Source organism: Antechinus flavipes, chromosome 3 (genome assembly GCF_016432865.1).
Source record: "Antechinus flavipes isolate AdamAnt ecotype Samford, QLD, Australia chromosome 3, AdamAnt_v2, whole genome shotgun sequence".
Lineage (NCBI taxonomy): Eukaryota > Metazoa > Chordata > Mammalia > Dasyuromorphia > Dasyuridae > Antechinus > Antechinus flavipes.
The window spans coordinates 329,434,899-329,453,792 of record NC_067400.1 but is presented as its reverse complement, the minus strand read 5'-3'; the positions used below and the strand labels follow the sequence as shown (position 1 = coordinate 329,453,792).

The 18,894-nt window shown below is 34.6% G+C and overlaps 1 non-coding gene across 1 annotated transcript; it reads right to left on the bottom strand.

The window, feature by feature from the left end:
• Nucleotides 1-9,038: 9,038 nt before the first annotated feature.
• Nucleotides 9,039-9,141, bottom strand: LOC127558470 (U6 spliceosomal RNA). Its single transcript, XR_007952854.1, has one exon. It is a non-coding gene; the product is annotated as a U6 spliceosomal RNA (small nuclear RNA).
• Between the last annotated feature and the right edge of the window lie 9,753 nt (nucleotides 9,142-18,894).

Here is an 18,894-nt window from a genome sequence, read left to right as displayed (position 1 = left end):
GTCCTTGGAATAACAGGAAACCATTAGAGAGTACTAAATAGGGATAGGAATTGATATGGTCAGACCTATGTTTAGGAAAGATCATTTTGACAGCTCCATGGAGGATGGATTGGAGTGAGGAAAGACTCAGAAACACTTGAAGGCCTACACCAAAGTGGTTTCTGAGAAAAGTGGCCATATAAGAAAAATATTACAAAAGTAAAATCAGTAGGCCTTGACAACAGATTCAATATAGAGGGTGAGAGATTAAGCTATTTAATCTGTGAAGCTGGCAACCTAGGGGACTGAAAAGATGGTGGCCCAGAGGTATAATGGCAAATGTTTAAATGTAGATTTTTTAAAAAAAAGTATTCATGACACCCTTTTAAATATCAACTACATTAACATTTTCTCCATCACTTTACTAAGATTAAACAATCAACAATACAATAAAATCAAGCCCTGATTTGTTGCCTTTGCTGATTTCCGAGGTTTAAATGCTTCTACTGAAAATTTAACAATGACTCTGTTAGCCGAACACATCCCTGACTGGCACTTTAAACCTACATAGGAGAATTAAGAAGAGGATAAGATTTAATGAATTTAGTTTCAAACATATTTAATTTAGGAGATCTGTGGGACCTTTAGATTGATAGGTATTATAATCAGTTGAAGATGGAGAGAAGAAGTTGGGAGATATTTTAGGAGTAGGCAAGTAATCTAGATCAAAATCATCTGCATAGAAGTGTTAATTAAAATCATGGGAACTGATGAGATCTCTGAGTGAAATAGTATAGATGGAGAAGAGGAGGAAAAAGACAAAGATCCCCTTTTCAGGGGCACCAGCTCAGCTATTGAGAGTGATCTGAATAAAGATTCAGCCAAGGAGACAGAGAAGGAAGCTCCAGATAGGTAGGAGGAGAGCCAGTAGGGAGCAGTGTCATGAAATTCTAGAAAAGAAGAGGCTATCAAGGAGAAGATAATGGCAATAGTCATTCATTCAATAACCAGGTCACACTGTCACAAATGTGTTGCATTCATTCAGTGAAATATAACTTTATGCTATATCAAATGAACTTTTTCCTCTATGCCTAACTCTTCCAATTTTTCTTACTATCCATCCAAATACCTCTTGGGGGATAATTAACTCTTATGGACAACTATACCAATATTGTCATCTCTACATAAAAATTCTTGCTCTCCCAAAAGATTATCAAACTTCACATTATGGCAAGGTGAATGATAATAATTACAAGTATAAGACAAGGGAGTCTCCTTTCAATTCACACTAATATAATCAAAGAAGGTATAGAATATAATCATGAGGTATAAAGTAGGTTTTAAAGAAATTTTTCTACATCTCAACAACAGTGTATGAATAAATACTTAGTCAGTTAAACCGGATTTTGAAAACCTGGCCATTGGATGAAAGAAATTGACACCACACAGAAACATTATATAATTGGTAAAGAGACTCAACCAAACCCATTGGCCCAATATACATAAAAGAAGAAATTCATTTATGAGAGAGGAATCCAAGCTTGGGGACAATTTATAGAGGCACACTCCTCTCCCATAACAAGAGGGCAACAAGTTCAGGAGAAGTGGCTTGCTTTCTTTTCTCACACTTCACTGGCCATATTATCTGAATGGTTGGATCAATTAAAGATAATAAGTCTATCTGGAAGCAGAAACAAACAATCAAGGACAGACACTCAAGGGAAAAAGCAATTAAGTTATGTCAAAGTTTTCTCCCACTAAAGAACAGAACTGAATATTGTGGATCCAATAAAGGTACAGACATTAAGAATCCAGCTGAATAGTTTGCCCAAAAGAGATGTTTCATCCAAGAGTAGTTGTATGGGTATTCTGTGACATGTAAAAGAATTTCCAGGACATGGTAAACTGCAAAATATGAGTTTCCCTTTGTGTTTACCACATATGCAATCTCACTACCACTGAACTCTAAGTATCAGTTTACTCTCTTTATGAACAATCTATTTGTGAGAGAATGTCTTGCTGTTTTTTGGTAGGTAGTGCATTTTTGTATCAACAGTTCCTTCTCTGGTGGTTTGAGAATAAATAGAGTCCTGTCATACTCATTCTCTGCCACCAGTGATACAATAAAGTTTTGTAGTATAGTCTAATCTTAGTCTATTTTGTACATCTAAGGAGCAGGAAACTTGAAGAATTAGAGTCTGCTTTAAGAAAGATCTTTCAACTAAACAAGGTGCAAGACTTAACATAATACAATAGAAACCTCTGGATTTAGACATAAAGAACCTTGGATTACATACTGAATCTATCATTACCAATGTAACCTTGGGTAAATCATGTAACTCTGAGCCTCAATTTTCTTATTTATATAATGAAGGTATTAAACTAATTGGATTAGATGACCTCTAAACTTTTTTTTAATTTTAAGTCGGTGATATTATGTTTATATAAGTCTTAAAGGAAATTATTCAGATCAAGATAATTTTGGATAGCTGAACTCTTGAAAAACACCAGCAAATAAAGTTCAACATCATGGTATGTGCCTATAGAATTTAGAGTTAGAAGAGGATATAATAATGTTATTTCTTTTTTCATGTGTGTTAGTGTTAGTGTAAGAGTTAATGCTAGGTTTGTTTGGGATTTTTTGGGAGGCAGGTCAGAAGATCTGTTTAATTATTACCTCCCCTGTAGTCAATTCCTTTCTCTAGGGGGTCACTTTCCTCACCTGTAAAGTAAGAAGATTAGACTGGATGATCTTTAAAGACCTATCCAACTTAAATCCTAAAATTCTGTATTAATGTTCTTTTCTAGCAGGATAGTTCTCTACACTTCCTCTATATTCTAAGCTCAGATCTTTATTCCTGGAGAACACAGCCCTTAGTAATACTTGATGATTTTATTGATCTTTGAAGCACAGGTTCAAACAATATGATATAAGTGTAATGACTGAGAAACAACAGCAAATAGATTTATTTACCATGTAGATTTAAAAGATATATAATGATTTTAAATGTGGTTCAGAAGAAAGCCTAGATGTATCTATATTACATCCTCAAAGAGGTGCATAGAATGCTCAAGGAGAACAAGCACCTTTGCTATGAGGGCTTGCCAAACTCTTTTCAGGGCTGCTCATTCACTTTTGGTGTCCATCTTCACCAAACTCTCACTTATGGCTTCAAGAAGCTAGAGTATACATAGCAGCCATACCTCAACAAATTATTTCAACAAATGGACTAGACCAGATTGAAGGTAATCAACGTGTCTATCCCAAACCTGTGAAGACTTCTCCTCAGCAGAATAGATAAATGAGAATAGTCTGTCCCAATGGCCATGAAGATAGCTAAAGCAGGCATTATGAAGTACTTAGAGTGATCAGACATTGAAAATGAAAAGGTCATTCACTGTCAATGCTTTTGACTTTTGTCCTTTCAGTGGACTTCTGTGACTTGGAAGAGATGAAGCTGACATCTTTATGCAACTCTGTGTCATTTAAATCCATTTAATGTTCAAGTCATCTCCTCATGATGTCAATGGTTAATGGTCTTCTTTGAGAAAGAAGGATGACCAACAACTTCTCAGAGCAGTTCCAATGTGTTACAGAGAGAAAAAAGCCAATGGAATGAATGAAAATATCGAGAAACAAGAAATCTGGATTCCAGTACCAATTCAGACACTAATTTCTTGTGTGAAACTGGGCAAGTCATTCCTCTTTTCTGGGCCTCAGTCTCCCCATCTCCAAAATGAACAAATTGGATTTAAAAAGATTAATAATCCCCTCTTGCTCTGACATTCAAATATTTCCATGACTTGGCTACCAAAGTTCAATTCTACTCTTGACTGAACCTATTAAAATTATCTTTTCCATTCTACTTCCCTCCCCAATTCAAAACAGAGCTATTAGCTCCATCACAACAGATAAATATTTCTCCTCTGATTGTTTTAAAGATAGCTTATTTTTCATCTAGATTCAACTATTTTCTTTTTTTTAAAGCAGTTTATCCTGCAAGTAAATCTTGAATTTTGCTAAACTAATTAGATTCCCACCCAATTAGATCATCCAGGAAATTAAATGATTCTTCCAAAGACAAGAAGAAAAAGAAATCAAGAAAAGAAGAACAAAACTATATAAATTGTTCTAATTTTTAAATTGTTTTAAAATGCATAAGATTCTAAAATCACCATAATCCAGAGCAAGTAGGAAATGGAATAGAAGAAAAGATGGAATGAGAAAGAGAAAAGAAAAGAAAATAACCAAGCTATTATCCTTCTGGATTACAAACTACAAGACAGAAAAAGTGACTGAAAGAAGCAGAATGATTCTGAAACCTCTTGTGGCATAAAAATCTGGTGGTGAGGAGTATTACTAGCTTGGAGCTAGAAAAAAAATTATTTTTGAAGTGCATGTTTAGAGAGTGGTTTTTTTTATGCAATGAAAATGGAAAGAAGGTGGGGAGGGGAGCCCTTCTTGCATTAGCAGCCGCTTCTGTCTCCAGGCACTGTGCGATGATACCTCATCCCATCCATTCAGCAACCCATTATCGCTACCCTCCTTTCCATTATTTTCCTTCAACCTTATCAGACACAAGCATCGCCTCAGATGCTGTGACTGGAGTCTTGTAATTGTCCCTGGTTAGAGCTCAATAGCACCTTGAACCATCAGAGCAATCTCTGCTTTTAAGAAAAGGTCTCCGCAAGGAGATGCCGATGAGAGAATTTGCCCGTGGCTATGTGGGATCTTTAATAGCTAACTCTCCTCTTTCTAGCCCTCTGTCTAGTGCTTGCAGAGAGATGGGAAGTTTCTTTATTTATCACCAGTCTCTTTAGAGTGCCTGTTAGGCAATGCTCACATTATTTATTACAAGGTATGCGGCGCTGTTGGAAAAATATATATATATTATTTTTTCTAATGGGCCTATTGCGGATAGAGAGACTTGGGAGATCAAGGTGGAGGGGGAAGAAGAAGAAAAAATGAAGAAGGTGGACCAAAGGGATGGAGTTGTTGATGCTACTTGAAGGGAAATATAGAACAGTTTTTCTTATTTGCCTATGTGTGGGCATCCAGGGAAAAATGTTATTTGTAGCTCTAATACATATAAATACATAAAGAGTAAGGAATCTATAAATAAAGTTCAAGAGTTTGGGAAGAAAAGTACAAAAGAAATGTTCTTGATTTATCTTCAAGTACAGATTTAACTTAAAATGTGATGATATGTACTTATATAAAGCTTGGGAAAGATTTTTAATAATTATTGTCCATACCAATCCCCAGTAATACTGAACTTGTGATCAATGATAAATTTAATGATTCATCAAATTTAGACAAGTCAGTCCTGGAGAAGGGTAACTGAATTTTGTTCCAGAAGATTTCTAGTTTGCCACAATAATTGGTAAAAATAGGCTACCCAAGATGAGGGTTTTCTTTGGCCTGACTCCTGTGTGAGTCTTATAGATAATGGTCTTCTGATAGAGTCATCTTTTTTCCACTGCCTCAAATGAATTGATCTAGCTTCCCAAATTGCTTGCATCAGCTCTAACTTAGAGACATGGTCAGGAAGTACCAACACATAGAACCAAGTCTACCAGAATATGAATGAAATAATTAATAATGATAATCAGAGTTGACATGTATATAGCATCTACTATGTGCCAAGCATTGTGCTAAGCACTTTACAAATATACAATATTTGCATTACATACATTACAATACATACATACATATAATACTAATTAAAAGCAACATATTTCTCTATCTCAGTAGGAAACAGCTATCCTAAACCAATGGCATCCTTGGAAAAAATATCTTTAAATTTGAAAATTCTGCTAGACATGAATATAAGTTAAGGACACTATTTCCCCACTTTGTCCTTTAAGATGGACACAATTCCAAACAAGAGACTCTAAAAATACAGTAATCAAAGGCAATGTTGTGAAAGTAAATGTACAACTTCTCAGGGTTATTGCTTTGAAGAATAAAACCCATTTATATCTGATCTTCAGTATGGCTTACTGTAGAGAGCCCTACATTTACAGGACAGGATGATCTGCATTCAAATACTGCCTTATATTGTTAATAGTAGTGTGACTCTGGGCAAGTCACTTAAATACTTTAATTTTCTTTTTCCTCATCTGTAAAAAGATGGTTAAAATAGCATTTGCTTCATAGGGTTTTTATGAGAGTCAAATGATAGTAATGTGCACTCTAAAACCTTAAAATATTGCATACTTGTCAGCTATCCTTGACATGAGATGAAAAATTTATTAGTGTTGGCATTCTTTTGTTAAAAAAAAAAGATGCAGTCTCATTCTTTTCTATTGAAATGAAAAAGAGTGATACTATAATAATGGCATTCATATAAACAGGAATGGTTTGAGAGTAGTCGGGGGGGTGGGAAGAGATAGAGAATAACTAGTTAGTGCCCATCTATCTCTGTTAAAGGGATCAGCATACTATTATTTGGCAGACATGACTAGTTTCAAGAAAAACCTACCCCAAAGTGGAAAAGGAATAGCTAATCAGGTTCCAGTTTTATTTGGACAGGCCAGGAAGGAAAATGTTTAGAGAGGGAACTCTGAGAGTTCAGGAATGCTTCATGCTTACTTTTACTTGGGCTAATTTCTAAACTGTTAAATCTGATCTCCTCCTTCCTAATCCTTTTTCTGTTTCTCTCTTTGGATTTATAGTACTCCTTATTGTAAAAACTGACATTTACCCAGTCCTTTAAGACTTACAAAACACTTTCTTCAGAACCATCCTGTTGGGTACAAGTGTTATTTCCCCCCTATTTTACAAATGAGAGAGGTAGTATGTGTGATACAGTAGAAAAACTAATACAAAAATACTAGTTAGCAAACCTCAGATTTAAGAAAATAAATCCAGACATATTCCAAAGGAGTTTTGTTTTAATTTGTTTGTTTTTTAATAATGACATTCAATAGATTAGCATGGTCTAAGTCAGAGGACTTGACTTCATATCCTGACTCTGCTACTTTTTACTTGGGTCACCTTGGGCAAGTCACTTAACTACTCTACATCTCAATTTCTTTCTCTAGTAAAAGCGTAACAAGAATCACTAAGGCTTCTTTCAATTTTGAAACCGTAAAATCTATGGCACACCCAGAATCACATATCTAGTAAATCTCAGAAGGTTGCAGTAATGGACCTTCTCTTTACCATGTCCCAGAAACCTCTTCAATCTAGAATCTCCCTCTGGATCTGGGATTCACACATTGGAAATATCCCCAACACCTGGGAACTTCCATTTATGTAACAATGTGTTGAAATTCCATAAGAGAAACAAAGGAGTTCCTACATATGCCATTATTAAAAATGTTTTATTGATACGTTTTTTTGTTTTTTATAAAACAATCAAGCATCAATGTAACTTCACTCCTACCACAGGATCCTCCCTTACCAAAAAAACCAAAATAGTTAAGCAAAAGATTCTGACACAGTGATTACAACTGGCAAAACAATATTCATATCTGTGTATTCAATTTCTAAACAGAGATGAAAAGAATGTGTTCTATTATCAGTGATCTGGAATCAAGATAAGTTGTTAATAAATATACAATATTAAAAATCATTAAGCTATACAATGCAAATTTTATTTTCCAGAATAATTGTGCCAATGCACAATTCTCCTCCACAGTGTATAAATATATCTGTTTTTCTCCAATTCACCCAATATTCATTATTTCTATCTCTTTATTTCAAAAGAGATTTTGTTGATTTTATGGATGAATTTTAATTTGCATGTCCCTTATTATTGAAAATTTAAAACTTTTTTTAAAAATATCACTATTAATAGATTTTATTTATTCTCTTGAAAACTACTTGGATCCTTATTGGGACAGGTTCATGTTATATATTCATGCTGATATCCCATTGGTTTTGAATACTAGACTGAAAGTAATCCCTTCTTCCCTACTGCCAATCCATAACACTTCATTGTGTCTTTTGCAATATCCTTAATCTTTGCCTGGTTAAAATTTCTTTGGTAATCATAGTTTTGTAACAACAACAAAAATTTATCTTCCGATTTATTATTTCCTTTCTGAATATACTGCGTTGGGTTTGTCTGTGGATAAATGTTTCTAAAAATGTATATATAGTTAAAATTGCCTAGCTCAACTTCTGTAATCTTTTCTATTCCTTGCTTGGTTATACAATTATGAATTCTTCCCTTATTCTTGTATCTTGAAAGAATATTTCCCCCTTATTACTCTATTTAAAAAAAAATCATACAACTTTTTCTATCTAAATCTCATATCCATTTGGAGCTTATCTTTATATGAAGTGTGGGATGTTGGTCTAAATATAATTTCTGCCAAACTTCTTTTTAGGTTTCCCAGCAGTTTTTGCTGAATAGTGACACTTTAGTTCCATAGCTAAAGTATTTATTTATTGAGTATTGAGTATATTGAAAATGAGGCTGATTACTGATTCATTTTCTTCTGTGTGTGATATACCTTATCATTGCAATGTTTGAATGATACATTTCTTTTCCAGTGCTCAAGCATGTGATGATTATTGCAGTGTAATCTAGTTTGAGATCTGGTGCTTCTTTCCTTTCTAATTTATTTCACTATTTTCCTCTAGATTTGTGACTTTTTGTTTCTCCAGATGACGTCATCTTAAAAAGTGAAGTGAGGAGAAAGAATACTCAGGCATGGACAAGCGGAGAAGCAAGGGGTATCTTTTGTGAGCAGCAGCACATTGGACAATGTAACTGTTATGGAAAAGAGTGAAGTATAAGAAGGCTAAAAAGGTAATAGATTGAAAAAAACTTTAAAACATTAAGTAGAGGTAATAGGAAGCCATTAGAGTATATTAAGTAGAGAGTGGCAAAGAGCTATTTTTTAGGGAAATCATTTTGACAGCTGATGAGAGAATTAGATAGGAATATGAAGAAACTCAGGACAAATAGATCTATCAGTCACTTTTTGCCTTAGTCTAAGCAAGAAGGTGTGATGAACTATACAAGGGTGTTGATGCATGAGTAAAGAGAAATAAACAAAATTCTGCCTTTTCACCCTTCTATCTGCCACTATCTCCAGCTGAAGAGAATATAGAAAATTTCATGATTTTATGTGTCATCTCTGCAAAAGAGCCATTCTATTCTTCTATCATATCAATTTTAGTATGTGTGCTGACAAAATAAGCACTCTTCATGATATTTTAAAGATCATTGACAACAGTTCAGCCATAACATTTGCTAATTCTTTTGGTATAATGATGTAATATTAGAAGCTGCCTTATTAAACATATTTGGGATTTTCATTCCCTATTATCCATTTGTGTTATTTCTATTACAGGTCAAAAACCATTCTTATGTGCAGAGAAACAAAGCAAAATTTGAGTTGTTATAGTAGTTCTGCAATCTCATCACTACCTATTATCTTAGCATCACAAATTTAAGGCTGGATGGAGCTCAATAGCTATCAAGTTCTTCCTCTTTCAGATGCGGGTATTGAAACCCAGAGAAAATAAGTCTTGCTCAAAGTCATACAGGCAGGAAAGAACAGGGCCAAATCTGAAGTTAGATCTTCTAATTCCAAATTTTAGTGGTCTTTCCATCACATTCTGCTATCTCCTGATATTCTAAAGATGACACAAATAATCACGTATCCAATCAACAATCCAATTTCCCTTTTCCCAATATTTCATTTTAAAGAACCACTCCTTTTTGCTGCCTTAGAATTCTTTACCAGTTTCAGATCATTACAATGTTAGGAGCTTTGCCACTGTTCTTTCAGGCCACACTTCTCTTTTGCATTCATCTTTCATTAATTTACTTATTCTGTATGTGTCCTAAGAGCTTAAGTTGATTGGTGAGTTCCATGTGTATACAACAGAATTTATTTAGGCAGTTCTTCTTTTCCTTCTTCTTGGAAAGTTTTTGTTTTGCTTTTTGTCTTCAGACTTACATTCTTCAGAGCTTCCCTAACTTCTGAACTGACTTCTCTCTGTGGTTTTACACCACAAAACTTTTTTTTCCCTGAACATTTTGAAATTTGCTTTCCTCGAACTTAAGGTGCAAATCAGAATTTATTTACCTTTGATCCTCTTCTTTATTCCAAATTCTAAAGCAGAATGGATACTTTCCCTCACGATTTTTATTGATTCCACTTCAATATCCATTTTGTCTTTATCTGTCAATGTAAGATCCAGAAAAATACTCCCCTCTCATTATTCCTTTACTTTTTGAAGCATGAAATTGGATCAAGATAAGCCAAGAATTTAATACTTACTTTGCCTTTGACAGTGAGCCTTAACACATGTCCAGACAAATGAAGGCTTCCATCATTCCTTTATTAGATCCCCATGCCAGATTTGTTATCTTTATGTTGAATATTTTAACAACATTGTCCTTCTATTCAAGTAGTTTTGTAATTTATATGCTTCCAGAACAATATTACTTCATCTTTTCTTTACATTCATCCTCCTCCAAGTACTTTCCATCATGCTCCCCGCTTCTGGATTTCCTGATACTAACCTAACTGCTTAATATATAATTCTTTTCTTGCCATCTTTTTATCTATTTCATTCATGTTGAATTATACTCTTTCAGAAGACCAAAATTCAGAATGAACTGAAACTGGTTATGAGTGCTAAAAAAAATGAGTGTTTTAGATCAAAGTTAGGTCATGATCTCTGTGGCATATGGGGTGATTATAATGAATAATAGAAATAAGGTAGAATTCCCATTTTGTTTTCTCTACATGCAAGATTTTCTAAAGACTGGAAACGTACAAAGCAAAAACTAAGGGGAAATTGAAACTGGAATTAGGTAAGGAAATAGCAAATGAGCATACAGATGCCCCAAATTAGCTCATTACCAGGGGAAAAAAAAGACTACATTGTTAGATACTAAAATAACTTGTGAACATATTTGCTGAAATTTTCTTTGTGATTTTCATGAAATCGTGAAGAATGAGAAAGGTACTTTAGAACTATAGATGAATAAGTGAATTAAATTTTTAAGAGAATTATAGACTAGTACATTTGACTTTGATCCATACACAAATTCTAAAATATATTATTAAAGGAGTGGTTTTCAAGCAATTAGGTAAGGAACTGGTGATCACTAAGAGCCAGCATTGGATTATCATGGACAATTTTTTCAAGAATAATGTCCTTTCTTCCCCTTTCCCCCTTTTTGGACAGAGTTATTAAAATGGTAGACCAATAGTTATTAAAATAGTAGATATATTGTCCCTGGATTTCAGTACGATTTCTGAGAAAAGCATAACTCCTGTGGACAAGATGGAAAGAAGTGTGCCTGAGGTGTATTTAGGCATGGTTGAATAGCCAAAAGCAAAAAGTACAATAATTACTGGATTTACAGCCAGTCTTAAGGAAATATATAATATTTTGTTCTCAGTCATATTCTCTCATGTTAGATAAAAACAGTTAGTCCAAGTTTCTGCTTTACAATAGGCAGAAAGTGAAATCCCAAGATACTATACAGGGGATCATACATCAAATAAAAGGTTTGACTAGATAATATTAATGTTCCTTCTGTTTCAAAGTTTCTTTGATTCTATTATTTTCTCCAAGGTCTTAAAGAAAAAGAGATCTAAATTGCTCATGTTTAACCTGTATTGGATTACTTGCTCTCTGGGGAGGGGAGAGGGGTTAGAAGAGAGGGGAAAAAATATGAAACAAAGTTTTGCAAGGGTGAATGTTGAAAACTATTTTTGTATGTATTTTGAAAAATAAAAATCTATTTAAAAAAATAAATAAATAATAAAGAAGAAGAAACCTAGAACTAAACTACCCTTTCTATTGATTCCAAGTTGAAGGTAATTTTCCTTCACATTACATTATTTTTCCATCCCACAAAACTAGTCAGCAATCATGCAACTTATATCAAGATGCAGCTGAATCCTAAAGAAAAACAGAAGCAATATCATGAGGAGTGCTTTCAATTTTTAGTATTTTAAATTCCAAATCCAATTCCCAGATCTAGCCTTGCTTTTTGCAGGAGGTAGAGGATGGAGAATGCTGCTCTGGGTTCCCTTTCCTCTGATGCATATAGTATATAATCTCACAGAACATAAGGAAATATGAGGAAAGCTGACGAACATGATGCATATTCACTTTTTTCTTTAATGTTATGAAGCAAACTGAAAAGTATTTTGCTTAACCTGTCTAGCCAGTTGAGCTAATAAATTGTATGGCATATAAATGCTATCAAATAAATCTGCTCATGTGTTTGTTTATCTGGTTTTTCTTCTGAAGGCAGGAGGCAACAAAAAACCAACAGTGTTCCTTTTGAACCCAGGGCAGCTCTCATGAATTTCCAGGACCACTTTTCTCTCCATTTTATTCTTTTCTAGCCTGAAGGCAGCTACCAAGAAAGCAAGTGATATAGTCTGACACAATCTCTTCTGCCCCTCTGACTCTAGATGCTAAAGGTACAATTTAATCCATGTTTGATGAGTAAGATGGTGGGAGTTACAGACAGAAATTCCATTGGTTCATTTAGATTTCTACTTAATACAGAGTAATTTCAAACTTTAATGGAAAATTTGCTAACAAAAATATAAAGCCGTTTTTGTTTAAATGGATGAAGGAGGAAAAAAGGATGAAGGTTCAAATCAGAAGTTTATAGCAAGAAAACAAAATCAAAATACTTCACAAATTTGAAATGACTCAAAAATAGTGTCAGGGGAGATGCTGAATCAGCAAAAGAAGTATTAACTAACCCTAGTATCTAGTCTGTTGTAACTGATAAGAACATAGTTTAAAAACAAGTGATCAACACAGGTAAGAAAAACAAGCAGACTCGGTAATCAGGAGGAAGAGAACCTTCAATCTGAGTTCAACTCCCACATTTGATACTTATTCTGCAGTTGACTTTGGGCAACTAATTTAACTTCTTTGGCCTCAGTTACTTCATCTGTGAAATAAAGGCTTAGACTAAATCACATCTAAGATTTCTTCCAACTCTAAATCCACGACTCTATGAAGCTGTCACAGTCTTGGTCTCTCTTTGTAGGAAAGCTGACCAATAAAGATATTAGTGGTGCCAAATTATAGCAAGACAGTATCTTTATTCATTTTAAAAGGCTCTGGCCATTTTGATATTAGCACATTAAACAGAGAACAGCTTAGATTTATACATTTTATCCCTGACTTCAGGTATGCTCTATGAGTCTTTTGTGATCCACAGAGACAAATACAAAAAGGGGGGTGGGGGGGTGGGGGGGGGGAGGAGGGCAAAGGAGGGAAAGTTTCTACTTGTTTTTCTAAATTCTTCAGATTTCTTGGCCCCTTGGAGACTGAAATTTTGCTCAATTCCTGAAATACTTTTTTCATTTTCTTCACTAAACTTACCTTCTCTACCTTTTGATATCTGATTCATCCTTTCTGATTTAAGGAACTTATTTATATCTGTATTTTTGTATCAACAGATAAAGCTTTCTATAAACTGCTACAAATGAGGATGAAACTTACCAAATTCCTACTTCTTCATATTCATTGGTTCTTAAAATGTAGTAGTATTTCATTACATTAATGAACCACAATTTATTTGGAGGCTCCCCAATCAATGTATACTGACTTTGTTTTCTTTTCTTTGTCACTACAATAAAAAAGGCTGAATATTTTGGTGTTTGTGGGATCTTTCTCTCTCTGACTTCCTCAGGATCTATGCCTACCAATAAGATCCCTAGGTGAAAGGCCATAGGCATTTTGATTATTTTAAAAGATAACAAAGTTGCTTTGTAGTTTAGCTGATTCAAACTCTTCCAACAGTGTACTAATGTGCCAGTCCTTCCACAGCTCTTCTAATATTGATTATTTCCCTTTTTTGTCATCTTTGTCAATTTTCTGGATTTGGGATGTGACCACAGAGCTATTTTAATGTGCATTTTTCTTAGTATTAGTGATTTGGAGCAATCTTTCATATAGGTATTAGTAGTTTGTCATTCTTTGGGGGACTGTTTGTTTATATCCTTTCACTACTTTACCACCAGAAAATGACTCATACCTAGAATCTTCTATCAGACAACTAAGTGGGGATTCGGGATAGGGAATTGGACTTGTAGTCAGGAAGACCTGAGTTTCAGTCTTGGCTTACTAGCTGTATGATATTGAACCAAGTACTTAACCTCTAAGTATTTTTTCCTCATTTGTAGGATAATAATAGCACCTATTTAATACATTTGAGATATTTCTAGATATGTTTAACCAAATGAGTCTTCCCTTATAGAACGTATAATGTAATTTTATTGTAAATGTTCTATTTTTGGACAATGGAATTTTGACCCATTTATAGCAACAGTCATAACAAAATCTAATTTTTAAAAAAGGGTAGCTTGAGGAAGAGATATCTAATATACAAGTACTGTCCTTATTGGAAAGAATTAGAGATGCAGATAAAAATTGCCAGTGTTTAACATATATATATATATATATATATAGTTTACCTAAACTGGAAAATAATTGCCTTAATGGAGGATAAAGGAATAGGAAGAGGAATTGATGAGAATATTTTTAAAAGGAAAAAAAAATGTCTCATTTCTTGTCCTAGAAAGTTAGAAGTGCGATGTACCTCATTTGACTGCCTGGATTTTTCTTTTATGTAGTCACATCTCCATCTGCTGGAAATTTAGGATTTTTACCCCTAAAGGCTTTTGATGACAAGTAGCATGGCATTGAGAAAAGGCAACTACCAATACAAATGGTAAGGAAAATGTCTTCATATTTTTGTTTTGTTTTCTTTTAAGAAAACTCTTTCTCTACTACCAAGAACATAGCAATGGATGTGGCATATGTTTAGTAAATGTCACCCTAAGCAATTGCATTTATTCAGTGAGTTTCATATTGGTCATGAAAATTAGCATATACCCATAGGTGTTTGACTTAGGCTATTGCTCTTTTATTGAATGGGCATGCAACCAATGACAGCGATTTGAGATATCAAGTGCAAGAAAGTGAAAATTATTGAACAAAAACTGAAAATATATGGGGGTGGCTTTATTTCAGAAAGTAGGTAAGTGGACCTATTTATATGGCTCCCTTAATTGACTAGGGTAGGGAGAGGGATCGCATCTGGGATTTTATTAGTATAGGGAACTCCAAGAAAAGGAAAATACCTCTACAAGGCAGATTGGCACCTTCTATGCAACTTACAGTAATAGTGTTGCCTAGGTCAATGAGAAATTAAATGACTTTCCCACAGTCACACAAGCAATATGTCTGAAAGGTAAGCCATGAATCCTGTTCTTTCTGATTCTGGGACCTGCTCTTTACCTACTACACCATGCTGTCACTTCTACACAGCTAAGCATCACTAATTTTGACTCACTAAAGAGTTGCAGTTTGCTCTTTAGAATATTCTCAGAGGAAAAGCCAAAAGCCTTGCTAGTGATGTGTCCTCCTAGAGAAAGGGGCGGATAGGATTCCTCCTTACCAGCTGCTGTTGTTTTAATTGAAAAATATTCACTGGTCCCTGGTTAGAAAGAAGGCCAAGAGGCAGAGACAGATCTATGGCAGATAGAAAAGAAATCCAGTCGCATTTGACCCAAAATGAGTCTCTTAAATATTTGATTTTCTTTCCAGTCCCTAGACGTGATTTTATTCGGAATTGGGCTGAAAGGAGACAGCTTGTAAGTAACTGGAGAAAGTGTTTACTCAGTGAATTAGTTCAGGTTTCATTGTGCAGAGGATTAGAGCTTCAGCAGTGACTGAATCTCCATTTCAAGTTAGAGTGGCTCACTATTAGCTACCTCTGGGGCAGGACTAATTATCATAGGACTTAGGCCATTAAAAGCTTTAACTACTAGTGCTCTCTTCCAGGACTGGATTAACTATTTGCCTAAAGCAAACTGTGGAGATAACCATCCTTCCTAATGGTCTGTTTTGATCTCCCTTCTCTTTCCTCCTTTAGTTGACTGAGTCTTGTTGCTGGCTCAGTTACAATGAATCAGAATTGTGATTTTGAACTGTCAAACACTTTAGCATTCTTGCCACTAAGGCATCATCACTAAGCATTGCTAAGAAGACATTTTCTTTTTTCAATGCAATGTGGGGCATGAAGGCGGAATTCATGAAGAAAATGCAGTGCTAAGAGAAGCTATGTCTTGAAATGAGAATGCCTCAGGGAGAGATGGACTCTGATATCAAAGGATAGCTGCCTAGTGAGAGAGCAGGAATTCATTCTCAACCTCTCCTTTCACAGGACTCTAGGGATATAGCTCCTCCTTAATAACCAAGAAGTACCTCTTCCTTCCCATCCCATTTTGTGTTTATATAGAATGGAACTACCAAAAGCAGAAGGGGTATAAGTGAATATTAAACATAATCTTAATAGTGATGATGATGATGATGCTATGAGAAACAGTACGATGCAATGACTTTGCAGTCAGAAAGAGCCTGGGTTGGGGTCTGAGTTTTAAGTTGTGAATGTCTTATCTGACGTATACTGGCTTTATGACTAGGCAAATCAGATGACTTCTCAGTGTTCTGCATGACTCTAAAATTATAATTTTCAGAGAAGGCATCTACCTGCTGCAGCTTTAAGGAACTTTCTTCTTCAGGAGCTCCCTATACCAATGAAATAACAGATCCAACTACTCTTTCCAATCCTTAAAAATAATAATAAGGTCATAAAAATAAAATTATTATTAAATATAGTAATAATAATACAATTTTAAAATAATTTAAAAATAAATATGAAATGGACCTTTGAATTTGTCTTTTCTTCCTTCCTTCCTTCCTTCTTCTTTCTTTCTTTCTTTCTTTCTTTCTTTCTTTCTTTTTTGTTAAAGCTCTTTATTTTCAAAACATATGCATGGATAATTTTTCAACATTGAGACTTGCATAGCCCTATGTTCCAAATTTTCCCCTCCTTCCCCATACCCTCCCCCCTAAGAGGCAAGCAATCCAATATAGATTATACATGTTAAAATATTTGTTAAATCCAATATATGTAAATATTTATACTTGCTATACTTGTAAACATTTATTATCTTGCTGCACAAGAAAAATCAGATCAAAAAGAAAACAAAATGCCAACAGACAACAACAAAAAGAGTGAGAATGCTATGTTGTGATCCACACTCTGTTCCCGTAGTCCTCTGTAAAAGACTCTCTTCATCACAAGATCTTTGGAACTGGCCTTAATCATGTCATTGTTGGAAAGAGTCACATCCATCAGAATTGATCATTGTATAATATTGCTATTGCTGTGTACAATGAGCTCTTGATTTTGCTCATTTCACTTAGCATCAGTTCATGTAAGTCTCTGCAGGCTTTTCTAAAATTATCCTGCTGATCGTTTCTTAAAGAATAATAATATTCCATAATATTCATATGCTATAACTTATTCAGCCATTCCCCAATTGATGGGTATCCACTAAGTTTCTATTTTCCTGCCACTACAAAAAGGGCTGCCACAAATATTTTTGCACATGTGGGTCCTTTTTCAAAATTCATCTTTTCAATATCCTAATTTGACAGATGATAAAACTGAAACTTAGATGGGGTATATACTAAAAGTCAAGGTCATGGCAGAGTCAAATCAAGAGACTTCTTGATTTCCAGTCCAGAATCATTTTTCACAATCTCCTTATAAGAATTCATTTATATGGTGCTTCCAGGATATCTCATTTAACCCATAATATCACCTGATTGAGATAGGTTGCACAAAAGTTACTTCTATTTTATGGATGATGCTCAAATTATATCAGTTGATAAATGACTGAGTTGTGACTTGAACACTAGTTTATCTATCTTCTGTCTCCAAGTTCCAAACTTTTTCTATACCACCATGTCACATGATTCAGTTGTCACATGAAAACCAGTAGGCACTGGTTTTTCAGGATGCTGTCAATAAGATTTACTATAGTGAATTGAAAACACCAAGGTTTTTCATTAGAACCTCCTGCAGTGCCTTTTTTTTCCAAACTGTAAAGACTATTTTTTCAGACTTAGTGGTCATCTGTACCACTACAGCAAAATTTTAGTACAATATTTATTGAATTTAAGAATTCATTCAACAATTTTTAGATTGATTCTCCAGAAGAAATACATTAAATGCCCTGGATGGTTATCATATCAGGCCCTATAGAATTAAAGTAGAAAAGTCAGTGTCCCGGTTCTTTGAACAAAGCTAGAAATCATAAGCATAGGAATGTTAAGTGTTCTGATCATTGTATCTCTGCTCATATTGTAATGCATGACAGATTCAAATACACACGAATTCTTGAATCTTTCATTTGTCAGATTTGTTCATATGACTATATGAAAGATGGAGATTTAGAATTAGCTGAGAGGTTTTCTTCAATATCTTATTCAATTCTCATATGAGGAGAAAGAGAGACAAAGAGACAGAGGCAGAGAGAGAAAGAGAGAGAGAGAGAAAAGAAGGAGGAGAAAGAGGAGAAGGAGGAGGAAGAGGAAGAGGAGGAGGAGGAGGAGGAAGAGGAGGAGACAAGAGAAGAAAAGAAGAAGGAAGAGGAGGAAGAGGAAGAGGAGAAGGAGGAGGAGGAGAAGGAGGAAGAGAAGGAGATAATGAAAAGGAGGGAGGGAGGGAAGGACGGAGGGAGGAAAAAAGGAAGGATATATGGAAGAAAAAAGGAAGGAAAGGAGGGAGGGAGGAAGGGAAGGAGGAAGGGAGGGAATGAGAGAGAGAGAAAGGAAAAAAGAAATATTGAATACAAGTACGGAACAAAGAACGGAACAATCACTACACACATGTCTAATGGGGGAGAAGTACATATACAAATATGTACATCATAAATATAAAATTTTAAAGTATGCAAAACAGTTAAATACAAGGTTGTTTGGGAGGGAAAGTACTGGCCTTGAGGAATCAAGAGAGTAAAAAGATAGATCTAACAATTATAAAGTAAAATGCAACCCAATGAAAATTGGAAATTAATGGATTGAAATGAAAATTCATAAAA